Here is a 12,531-nt window from a genome sequence, read left to right as displayed (position 1 = left end):
GGCACGAGTTCGCCCATAGTTTGGACCGTAGATATCTCTTTTCTCAGAAAGCTGAAACTCATGTGTGTTGAGCCTCTCAAGTATGTCAGACGGATCGAGTGTCTTGAAATCAGGACGTTCTTGAATCATCAAGGCTAGGGTGTCAAATGAATTGTCAAGTGATCTCAGTAGTGTCTTGACGACTTCATGCTTGGTGATCTCAGTAGCGCCAAGGGCTTGAAGCTCATTCATGATGTCAGTGAGTCGATCAAATGTGAGCTGGACATTCTCATTGTCATTTCTCTTGAAGCGGTTGAAGAGGTTGCGAAGGACACTGATTCTCTGATCTCTCTGGGTTGAGACGCCTTCGTTGACCTTGGAGAGCCAGTCCCAGACTAGCTTAGATGTTTCCAAAGCACTCACGCGGCCATACTGTCCTTTGGTCAGATGACCACAGATGATATTCTTGGCAGTAGAGTCCAGTTGAACGAACTTCTTGACGTCAACAGCAGTGACACCTTCTCCAGCCTTGGGAACGCCGTTCTTGACGACATACCATAGGTCGACGTCAATGGCTTCAAGATGCATGCGCATCTTATTCTTCCAGTAGGGATATTCAGTTCCATCAAAGACGGGGCACGCAGCAGAGACTTTGATTATCCCTGCAGTCGACATAGCTAAAACTCCAGGTGGTTAAACCGAATCATACAGAACAAGGGAGTACCTTGCTCTGATACCAATTGAAAGTGCGTTATATTGACTAGAGGGGGGTGAATAGGCGATTTTTATGAAAGTCTTCAAAACGTGGAAGTTATGAAGACAAACGATAGAAATAAACCTATTACCCTGCAGCGGAAGGTAGACTACACTAGGAAAGCCATAGTCAAGTATTCAATAGAGTGAAAGCACAATGACTAATAGGAGCAATGTAGTAAGGATCAGGTAGGAAGATATTATGAAGCCAAACAGAACACGCAGTCACTCAGTGAAGATAAAAGATAGTGCAATCATACAATGACTTCACAAGGAGTAACAATACGTAAAGAGAAGGGAAGCATGAAACCAGTGACTCGTTGAAGACAATGATGTGTTGGACCAGTTCCAGTTGTTGTGACAACTGTACGTCTAGTTAGGGTGGCTAGGTATTTAAACCTGAGGACACACAGTCCCGGACACCCAGTCCTGAACACGCAGCTCAGGACACCCAGTCCTCACCGTATTCCCCTTGAGCTAAGGTCACACAGACCTCGCCCAATCACTCTGGTAAGTCTTCAAGGTAGACTCCCAAACCTTCACAGACTTCGTTCACCGGCAATCCACAATGTCTCTTGGATGCTCAGAACGCGACGCCTAACCGACTAGAGGATTCACAGTCCTCTAGTGTAATAAGTCTTTGGATCACACAGACAAGAAGACTTAAGTGATGCCTTATTCTCTTTGGCTCTGGGTGGTTAGGGCTTTATCCTCGCAAGGAATTCTCACTCAAAGGCTTCGAGGTGGGTTGCTCTCAAACGACAAAAGCCGTATACTAACTCTGAGCAGCCAACCGTTTATGGTTGTAGGGGGTGGGCTATTTATAGCCACTAGGCAACCCGACCTGATTTGTCCGAAATGACCCTGGGTCACTAAGGAACTGACACGTGTTCCAACGGTTAGATTTCAAACTCACACGGCAACTTTACTTGGGCTACAAGCAAAGCTGACTTGTCCGACTCTGGACAAGATTCGCTCTCATAGTCTTCACTCGAAGACATAGGTTTTGGTTAAGCATCACTTCAGTCATTCTGACTGGTTCTCTTGGACCCCACTTAACTGTACGGTGGTTCCTATGACTCAACAAAGAAGAAAAAAAAGAACTACGAAAGATCTAAGTCTTCGAGCTCCATAGGCTTCATGTGATGTCTTCTCTTGTCATAATCTTCAATGTGAATATCTTCATATACCACCTTTGACATCAATGTCTTCATACATTTTTAGGGGTCATCTCTGGTAGGAAAACCGAGTCAATGAGGGACTTCTACCTGTGTTATCCTGCAATTCTCACAAACACATTAGTCCCTCAACTAGGTTTGTCGTCAATACTCCAAAACCAACTAGGGGTGGCACTAGATGCACTTACAATGACACCATGATCTCCATCATCTTGATCTATATCAATGTGTCGTCACATGGTTGTCTCGTCAACAATTGCTCTTGCAACTATTGCTATCGCATAGCGATAAAGTAAAGCAATTATTTGGCGCTTGCATCTTATGCAATAGAGAGATAACCATAAGGCTTTTTCCAGTTGCCGATAACTTCAACAAAACATGATCATCTCATACAACAACTTATATCTCATCACGTCTTGACCATATCACATCACAACATGCCCTGCAAAAACAAGTTAGATGTCCTCTACTTTGTTGTTGCAAGTTTTACGTGGCTGCTATGGGCTGAGCAAGAACCGTTCTTACCTACGCATCAAAAACCACAACGATAGTTTGTCAAGTTGGTGCTGTTTTAACCTTCGCAAGGACCGGGCGTAGCCACACTCGGTTCAACTAAAGTTGGAGAAACTGACACCCGCCAGCCACCTGTGTGCAAAGCACGTCGGTAGAACCAGTCTCGTGTAAGCGTACGCGTAATGTCGGTCTGGGCCGCTTCATCCAACAATACCGCCGAACCAAAGTATGACATGCTGGTAAGCAGTATGACTTATATCGCCCACAACTCACTTGTGTTCTACTCGTGCACAACATCAACGCATAAAACCTAGGCTCGGATGCCACTGTTGGGGAACGTAGTAATTTCAAAAAATTTCCTACGCACACGCAAGATCATGGTGATGCATAGCAACGAGAGGGGAGAGTGTTGTCTACGTACCCTCGTAGACCGATAGCGGAAGCGTTATGACAACGCGGTTGATGTAGTCGTACGTCTTCACGGCCCGACCGATCAAGCACCGAAACTACGGCACCTCTGAGTTCTAGCACACGTTCAGCTCGATGACGATCCCCGGACTCCGATCTAGCAAAGTGTCGGGGAAGAGTTCCATCAGCACGACGGCGTGGTGACGATCTTGATGTTCTACTGTCGCAGGGCTTCGCCTAAGCACCACTACAATATTATCGAGGACTATGGTGGAGGGGGGCACCGCACATGGCTAAGAGAACGATCTTGAAGATCAACTTGTGTGTCTAGAGGTGCCCCCCTGCCCCTGTATATAAAGGTGCAAGGGGGGAGGCCGGCCGGCCCTTGGGCGCGCCAAGGAGGAGGAGTCCTCCTCCTAGTAGGAGTAGGACTCCCCTCTTTCCTACTCCTACTAGGAGGGGGAAAGGAAGGGGGAGAGGGAGAAGGAAAGGGGGGCGCCGCCCCCCTCTCCTAGTCCAATTCGGACCAGAGGGGGAGGCGGCGCGCGGCCCACCCTTGCCGCCCCTCTCTCTCTCCACTAGGGCCCATAAGGCCCATTACTTCTCCCGGGGGGTTCCGATAACCCTCCGGCACTCCGGTTTTCTCCGAAATCACCCGGAACACTTCCGGTGTCCGAATATAGCCGTCCAATATATCAATCTTTATGTCTCGACCATTTCGAGACTCCTCGTCATGTCCGTGATCATATCCGGGACTCCGAACAAACTTCGGTACATCAAAATATATAAACTCATAATGAAACTGTCATCGTAACGTTAAGCATGCAGACCCTACGGGTTCGAGAACAATGTAGACATGACCGAGACATGTCTCCAGTCAATAACCAATAGCGGAACCTGGATGCTCATATTGGCTCCCACATATTCTATGAAGATCTTTATCGGTCAGACCGCATAACAACATACGTTGTTCCCTTTGTCATCGGTATGTTATTTGCCCGAGATTCGATCGTCGGTATCTCAATACCTAGTTCAATCTCGTTACCGGCAAGTCTCTTTACTCGTTTCATAATACATCATCTCGCAACTAACTCATTAGTTGCAATGCTTGCAAGGCTTATGTGATGTGCATTACCGAGAGGGCCCAGAGATACCTCTCCGACAATCGGAGTGACAAATCCTAATCTCGAAATACACCAACCCAACATGTGCCTTTGGAGACACCTATAGAGCTCCTTTATAATCACCCAGTTACGTTGTGACTTTTGGTAGCACACAAAGTGTTCCTCCGGCAAACGGGAGTTGCATAATCTCATAGTCATAGGAACATGTATAAGTCATGAAGAAAGCAATAGCAACAAACTAAATGATCAAGTGCTATGCTAACGGAATGGGTCAAGTCAATCACATCATTCTCCTAATGATGTGATCCCGTTAATCAAATGACAACTCATGTCTATGGTTAGGAAACATAACCATCTTTGATCAACGAGCTAGTCAAGTAGAGGCATACTACTGACACTCTGTTTGTCTATGTATTCACACATGTATTATGTTTTCGGTTAATACAATTCTAGCATGAATAATAAACATTTATCATGAAATAAGGAAATAATTAATAACTTTATTATTGCCTCTAGGGCATATTTCCTTCAGCATGTGCAAGAAAGTAGAGAGGGTTACGGCAAAAACTAGATGCACTTCGTGTACAAAACAGACAATCTCTTTCAAAGTATGATGGTTTCATAGGGAAACTCGTCTGTTACAAAGGGATTTCATTTTTTAACTTATTTGAACTCCAGAGTTTTTCTGTGTTCAAAATGCACCATTCAAAGCCACATCATCAAATTTCAACCCTTTCTGACTTCATTTGTTATTTTTCATGCATTTACTGATTATTTTGAGCTATAAGACCCTGAAATTGAAAAGCATTTCAAATGAACTCTGAAAAGGTTGAAAGTTGGCATGGTATCATCATTTCATCCACATAGCATGTGCAAGAAAGTAGAGAGGGTTATGGCAAAAACTGGATGCACTTCGTGTACAAAATGGACAATCTCTTTCGAAGTATGAGAATTTCATACGGTAACTCGTCTGTTACAAAGGGATTTCATTTTTTTAACTTGTTTGAACTCCATAGTTTTTCTGTGCTCAAAATGCACCATTCAAAGCCACGTCATCAATTTAGTACATATAGCTCTCATTAATAGATAAGTGACCAAATTAATAGAAGTTCATCATCACATTAAAAACAAAGTACATACATAGTTCTCATTGAACAAAATATAGCTCTCCAGAGCATCTAGTTAAACCACACACTGAAACTATGTAAAACCTTTCAATGCAACAACAAATGCGATCATAATCACAACCAAGATAAAAATTGATCCAACGACATAATGATACCAAGCCTCGGTATGAATGGCATATTTTCTAATCTTTCTAATCTTCAACCGCATTGCATCCATCTTGATATTGTGATCATGGACGACATCCGCAACATGCAACTCCAATATCATCTTCTCCTCCTCATTTTTTTATTTTTTCCTTCAAGTAATTGTTTTCTTCTTCAACTAAATTTAACCTCTCGACAATAGGGTCAGTTGGAATTTCCGGTTCAACTACCTCCTACATAAGTAAAATCTATGTCAACTTGATGGGCATAATTGTCATAAACAATAAATGAACCAAATAGTTATAAAAGATAATATATACCACATCCGAATCATAGCCAGGACGAGGGCCGACGGGGGCGGATACCAAAACCATCGCACTATATAATAACAAGCAATAATAAAAGTAAGAAAATTAGACAAGTATCTATCTAAAGTAAGAATTTTTTTCTTTCAGAAGAAGATAAGAACAAGAGGCTCACCACGGTGGTGCAGGCGACGAGATCGGCGCAGACGATCGACGGTGGTGAAGACGGGGACGGGACGTGACGGACCACTAAACCTAGACAAATCTCGGGGAAATGGAGCTTGGAGGTCGAGCTTCGAGAAGAGAAAGCTTAACTAGTGTGGCTCGGACATTTCATCGAACACCTCATGTGCATAGGAGGTGAGCTAGAGCACCCAAATGCCCTCTCCTCGCCGGCCAGAAAAAACAGAGCACTGTGGAGTGCTCTGCTGCGGCGACGGGGTATATATAGGCAACTCATTTGTCCCGGTTCGTGGCTGGAACCGGGACTAAAGCCCAGCCTTCTGTACCGGTTCGAGCCAAGAACCGGAACCAATGTTTGTGGGCTAGGAGCGAGGCCCATTGGTCTCGGTTCGTGCCTAGAACCGGGACAAATGGGTCCATACGAATCGGGACCAATGCCCATGAGGTCCCGGCCGCCCCCCTGGGCTAAAGAACCGGAACAAATGCCTCCATGGGTCCCGGTTCGTGACTGAAACGGGACTAATGGGCTTGCCATGCCCGAACCAAAGCCTTGTTTTCTACTAGTGCCTCTTCTGCGACTAGGACATGACGGTGGTTCTGAGATGGTGGCCGAGGCGAACTCTGGTTCCTCCAGGTGGTTGTGTTGCTCAAATCAGTGTCGTGTATTCTTGGGTCCTTGCCTTGCGTCAACGACATGCTTCAATTGTGGGCGGCTGCTTGTGTTCAATGTTGCTTGCTAGGGTGGCCGCGCCCATTGCCTTCCGCCGGCCTGACATCTATGTCGAGCTTGCTCTCGGGGAGTAGTTTCTCTTTGTCGACGGCACAACATCACTCAAGCCTATGCGTGAAGACTTGGCCCCCGTCTGTTGGCGGTGGCTTTCAATCTTGTTGGCTTCGGGTGCAGGTCGATCCCTTCCTGTGGCGCGATTCCCCTCAAGAACTTAGATATGCAAGTTGTAGTCTTTTTCTTTTCTGATCGTTGCGTTTGCGCTTTCCTTTAGCTCCTTGTATCGGCCATTGCAAGGTTGCATCCCTGCTTTCTTTTCTTTCCTTATTGTATGGTCTGTTTTCGCTGTAATCCTGGTCGGTTGATGGCTTTGTTAATCAAAGCCGGACTATGCTCGAGCCCTTCTCGGACTCGGGTTGTGCCTTTTCTCTAAAAAAAGTCGTATCTAACTCCGATCTTATTTAACTAATCAAACAAAATAAAGTCATATATCTATCTCATGAATCTTTGCCATAAAATTCAATGGTGTAGGAGTCGGATGAGACATAGTTATTTCTCATCTACTATATCCATTCACCAATATAAATGTTCTAACTTTTTTGTAAATTGGATGGGACATATTTTAGTGTGTTTGTTCACTCATTTCAGCCTTTATGCAGTCCATATTAAAATATTTTAAACATCTTATACTTGTGAGGGGAGGGAGTAGATGGGAACTAGCCACAACCATTTTTAATTATTTTTTCAAGCAACCGACGGGAGCGCTGCCTTTTCATCTAGATAGAAGAGTGGAACATCTATTGACAAGAGGCAACATGTTTTTAAAGGGAACACCCTATAAACCCCAAAGCCAAAACGGAGAAAGAAACTATGTGAGAATCACGGAAAGGTCGTGCCTATGCGCTCCGAAAGCGAGCTCGCGCCGATGAATATCCTTGACGGCCAAATTCGCAACTTCGATGTAGGTTAGTCTTGATCCATTGAAGATCATTTGGTTTCAAATCACATAAGAGGAAGCGACCGCTTATCTGACATGTCTCATTTTTTGATGCCTCGGTGAGCATCGCATCCCACTAGGCATTGTTAGGTGGGGAATTCAAGACAGGCTGAGCGGAAGTGACCCCATGCCCAACCAAACCCTCACTTGGTTCCAAATCGCTGTGGTGAAGGGGCAATCTCTGCATAAGTGAGTAGGGGTCTCAGGGGCGTGAAGGCAAAGCTGGCATCTGGGGTCATGAGGCCAGCCCTCTTTGCCAAATTGACGGCTAATAGAACCCTTCTCTGCAACATCTTGGATATTCTGCTTTGCTAACTGAAATAAAAAACCTAAGAGCATCCCAGATTTGGAAGATGAGGAAGAAACATAAGCTGCTGATGGGTCTAAAAGATTAACCTTCCATAATTCTAAGAAATTACCTTACTACTTGTTAGAGATCTTCTCTTCCTAACAAATCGGTCTTTTGAGATAGTTGGTTGATAGGCACTCCCTCTGTTCCAAAATATTACTTGTTGTGGTTTTGGTTCAAATTTGAACTAAAGCCACGACAAGTATTTTGGAAAGGAGGAAGTACATCTTAACATGGTATCAGAGTTGATATCTTGGGTTCAAGTCTCGGTCCCCGTATTTCTCCCAAGCATTTATCCACACCCACGTCGAGCATGGGGGGGGGGGGGGGGTGATCATTCCATATCCATGTTAGATGTGAAGGGGGAATTTTAAGTATATTACATCTTCTCTTTTTATCAGATCGGTCATTGGGGATAGTTGGTTGATAGGAATACCTAACATGCATGGTATTAGCAATGATGTTTTACGTCGGATGTGATCGGGGGGGGGGGGGGGGGGGGGGATGATAGACATATTAAATCTTGTATTGTAACAAGTCTCATGCAACATGACACAATTAATTTGTGGATTATCTTGCTTCTACTCTACAGTTCAAAACACCTTGCAAGTAGTAAATACTTATGAGAAAAAAATAAAGGCTGCATTGGCATTGGTATTCTCATTTCCATTTGACATATGAGCTCAATTGCAAAGGGTGTCATCTGTACTGCATTGCATTATATCTATTCATGGTTCAATTTTTTTTCTTGACATGAAAAATAATAATGGCGAAAACTTGCGTATACATGCGGCATGCGATGTGTTCATTTAAGTAGTTACAAACTCATTGAGATAAGTTGCGCATCAACAACAGACAAGATCAGCTTCCATCATTGTTCTTCTGGCGCCTCCCTGTCAACCGGCAAGTCTTAGATAAGTTGTGGGTTCTGAATATATATGTTCATTATGCAAGCTAGAAATAGCAGCGCCATGCTCATGCATAGTTGAGTACCTCAACTATTAGAGCTTCTTTTCCATAGCACCTCAGAGTCAATTGTGGTGAGATGTTGATCATCAAGCCTCTTCCATGTGTTGATAGACTTCACGCCTTGCCACTCGCCGCTCGCTGCCTTCTCAAGTTGCACAGACACCACCCTTGCTCTCCTTGACCACCCGGCCATGCCATACGCATGGTAACCGAAACCACCAGCATAGCACAGCTGAATACCAGTGAGCTTACCACAGAAGTCATTTAAGTGATCATGTCCTACAAAGGCAGCCTTCACATCTCCAGCTTCCACCATGGTGTTAAAGAAGCCGGAGTTGATCGACGCCGAGCTGATACCCTTCTCCTGCTTTACTCCTGTGAAATTGGATGCCGTAAAGTTGTTAAACTCCGGCAAGGGAATGTGGAAGTAAGCAAGACCAGGTGCTGGCTCCTTCTGTCTGGGTTGTCCACCCGTATAGTTTTGCTGCATTTCATATGAACTTTTGTTATTCTAGTTTCTAACATAAAATATGTATGTACATAGCACCAAACTATACAGGTACTAGAACTACTGTCATCACCTACTTTCATCTATCTATATTTAACACGCAAAACATTTTGAAACCAATTGTATTCGGAACTAATACAGTGCCTGCGAACAAATCAATCATCTATTTTGAAATTGCATAAATTTCTTGCCTTCCATCGACAGAATAATTATTGATTTTTTTTGCAGAGTTATGATGGTCCAACAGATAATTAATGTGTTGTTGTCGATTGCAAATGGCATCCGCCTACAGCCTACTCAGTATGGCAAGAGAAAGTATAAGTAGCATAGCACGAAAGATGGTGACAAATTCACCTGGAGACTCGAAGAGGTTTGCCTGAACCAAGCTTCCTGTGATGCCTTGATCCAACCATAGCCATGGATCGATGGCACAGTGGAATAGTCACCACTATCAAGAAAATACATGTTGAGCACTGATTTGTTAGCCAGCAGTGTTCCTTCAACCCCTGCAACCTCCAAATTATAGTTTCCGTAGCCATCGATTTCTACTCCTTGTGGATTGAAGCGTGCAAGGGTGTTCTTCATGCCTACAAGGTGGCGCATCACACCCTCGCGTGACAGCGTACCCTCTTGGTCATGGTTGCCGAGCACAGCAGCCCAGGGAAGTTTCATGGCAATGGCCGGAGCGATCGCTGCATCCATCGACTTGGCCGCATCGGTTGAATTCTCACCAAAAATGTTATCACCTGCCCAAGAAACATTGTGGATCATGTAGGAGTATTTGTTTTTGGTCGGGCACCACACTCTTTTAAGACTTTTTAGTTTTTGTAACATTGTGTCCACTCCAAACTTCTGCTATGAAGATGTAGAGGCCAGGGTCTCCGCTTTTTCGCAGAAAAATAGACATCGTGGCGATGAAATTATCTATATCAATGATCATTACACCAAATGCATTGGGGGTGGCAACAATTATCATCAATGCAAATGCATTTTCAACCAAACTTTTCTAACAGTATAGCACAATCAAATGCATTTTCAACCAATCTTCTCTAACATTAGTAGTAAACCGTTTCTAAAGTTGCTGAATGCAAGATTGGGAGGACGCTAGCAGTGGCATCGAGTCGATCACTGGAGTAATAAATCAAGGAGGAGGAGGAAGAGGAGGAGGGGTGGGTGGGTGGACTGGCGTGGCGTACCAGTGAAGACGACGAGGTCGGTGCATGCCCGCCACCTGCAGCACCTTGAACGTGCCGCGCTCCCGCCGGAACCGCAGCCCGCCGTCACCCTTCCCCGCCGCGACGAAGAAGACGAGGAGGAGAATCAGCGGCAGCGGCGGCAGAGAGCGCCGGAGGCCGAGGCTGGCGGAGCGTCGTGGTTCGGAGCGGAGTGGAGCGGGAGGTCCAGGGATCACTGTCACCGGGGGGTGGCTCCTCCTCCGGTCCGTTCTTCTTTCTTTATAGGAGGGTCCGTACTTGGCGGTCTTGGCCGCCGGATTGGCGAGGCGCGGGGGGCGTGGTCTGGTCTCTCTCTCGCTCACTCTTTTTTTTCCCGAGAGTACACCTAGGCGTACCATATTTGTATAGAAGGCAGAATATAAGTACAAGAGACTACAACTTGCTGCGAATAACAAGTGCAGTTGAAACTTCACGCTCACGCACACTACAACAGATACAGGCACAACCCAAAGGAGTCTATCCTAAGCACATCATCTAGCCGCGTCTCGACCAACACCGAACGCCACCAAGAACAACAACTGCAAACGAGCTTTCCTTGTCGACGCACTAACCATCTATGAATGTCTAAGAGGAGACGACGAACGGATAGCGGGACTCAGTCGGACCCGAGAAAGCCATCGTCTTGATACTCCGGCAAGTGCATACATAGCGCCCAAGAAGATCTGCTCGGACCAGCGACTAGCACCGGAGAACCACAACACAACCTTGAAACCCAGTCTCCAAACACGATGCTCCCAACGGAGTAACGCCGTCAAGACGCCGCCATCGCTAGTCCAACAATGAACCAAGGCTTTCGCCCAGAGAGAATCATAGCGTGGGGGAAGATGCCGGCACACCACCGCGACACCTCCACGAAGGAAAACGACACCCACAGGCGCCGTCGTCGCAAGCACCAGCCAAGGCTGTGCAGGATTTTCATCCATGCCGTCACACACCTCCCGCCCAAGCCAAAGGAATACGGCCAAGCACTTCACGAAGGGATGCACCGCCGCCGTCGCAGCACCTCGTCGTCGCGACCAAATCGTTGCAGAACACCGACACCCACACCGAGGAGATGCAACCATCAACCACCTCCAGCCGTTACCGTGAACCAGCCGCTCCTCCTGCTCCAACCTCCGTCGACAAGGCCGCCTGCTCATGCCCCAACCCGCGTCAGGGCCACCAGCACCTGCCCCAACCACCATCGCCAGGGACGCGAGCAGCAGCAATCCACACCACACCAGGCGGCCAGCCCAACCACACCAAGCAGCCAGCAGGCGGCCAGCCAAGCCTCGGACATGCCCTGTTGACCCGGGTCTGGAGGTCCCAGATCCAGACCACGCCGCCGCCACAAGCGCCCCCATTGTAGCCTCCGACACAACGCCTGTGACGGATGGCACCAACACCGCATCCTCCGTCGGCAGCCGCTCGCACGCCGCACCGCTGCCTCCAGGGCCCACCGCGCCGCCTTCGTCGCCCACGTCGGCCGAAAGACCACCTCGCGCCATGACCACCGCTGCCGACTCCCGGCCACGCTCTGCCGCTCCTCGCGCTCCTCGCCGTGCTCCGACACCCAGGGGAAGACCCCCGTGCAGCCCCCATGGCGCTACTCCCCTCCGCGAGGGAGGCCCGCCAGGGCGCGCCAGCCACCCCGCCGCCTTTGGCGACTGGGAGCCGCCACCACCGCCGGCGGCGGGGCAGCGGCCAGAGGAGATCTGGGGGTGGGGGGTCGCGGCGGCGGCTAGGGTTTCGACCCTCCGTAGCCGCCCACGCGAGCAGCCCGGGAGGGGAGGGGAAAGTATTCTCGCTCACTCTTTTCTTTGCGCTTTTCCAAAACGAATGGCGTGCGGTGCAGTGCGGGGCCGGCGAGTCCGCGGTGGCGAGGAAGGTCGACGGAGGGGAAGCTTCCTCATTGGATGGCGCTAGACTTCTCTGGTCTCGCCGTGGACTAGCTAGGTCGGTCAACATGCTTCTGCGCGTGCACACATTGGGTAATTGCCAATGCAGGGCAGATGTGAGTTGAGTGCCCATCAGAGCAGAGCAGTTCCATGTG

The 12,531-nt window shown here is 47.5% G+C and overlaps 1 pseudogene across 1 annotated transcript; it reads right to left on the bottom strand.

The window, feature by feature from the left end:
* Positions 1-8,470: 8,470 nt before the first annotated feature.
* LOC125507228 (putative inactive purple acid phosphatase 29) lies at positions 8,471-11,986 on the bottom strand (annotated as a pseudogene). Its single transcript, XR_015603546.1, has 4 exons — positions 11,584-11,986; positions 10,461-10,881; positions 9,619-10,010; positions 8,471-9,240 (listed from the first exon to the last, which is right to left on the bottom strand). The product of XR_015603546.1 is annotated as a putative inactive purple acid phosphatase 29 (transcript).
* Between the last annotated feature and the right edge of the window lie 545 nt (positions 11,987-12,531).

This window comes from Triticum urartu, chromosome 5A (assembly GCF_056163025.1).
Source record: "Triticum urartu cultivar PI428250 chromosome 5A, HENAU_Tu73, whole genome shotgun sequence".
Taxonomy (NCBI): domain Eukaryota; kingdom Viridiplantae; phylum Streptophyta; class Magnoliopsida; order Poales; family Poaceae; genus Triticum; species Triticum urartu.
The sequence above is the reverse complement of the archived record's forward strand: the minus strand, read 5'-3'. Positions and strand labels throughout refer to the sequence as shown.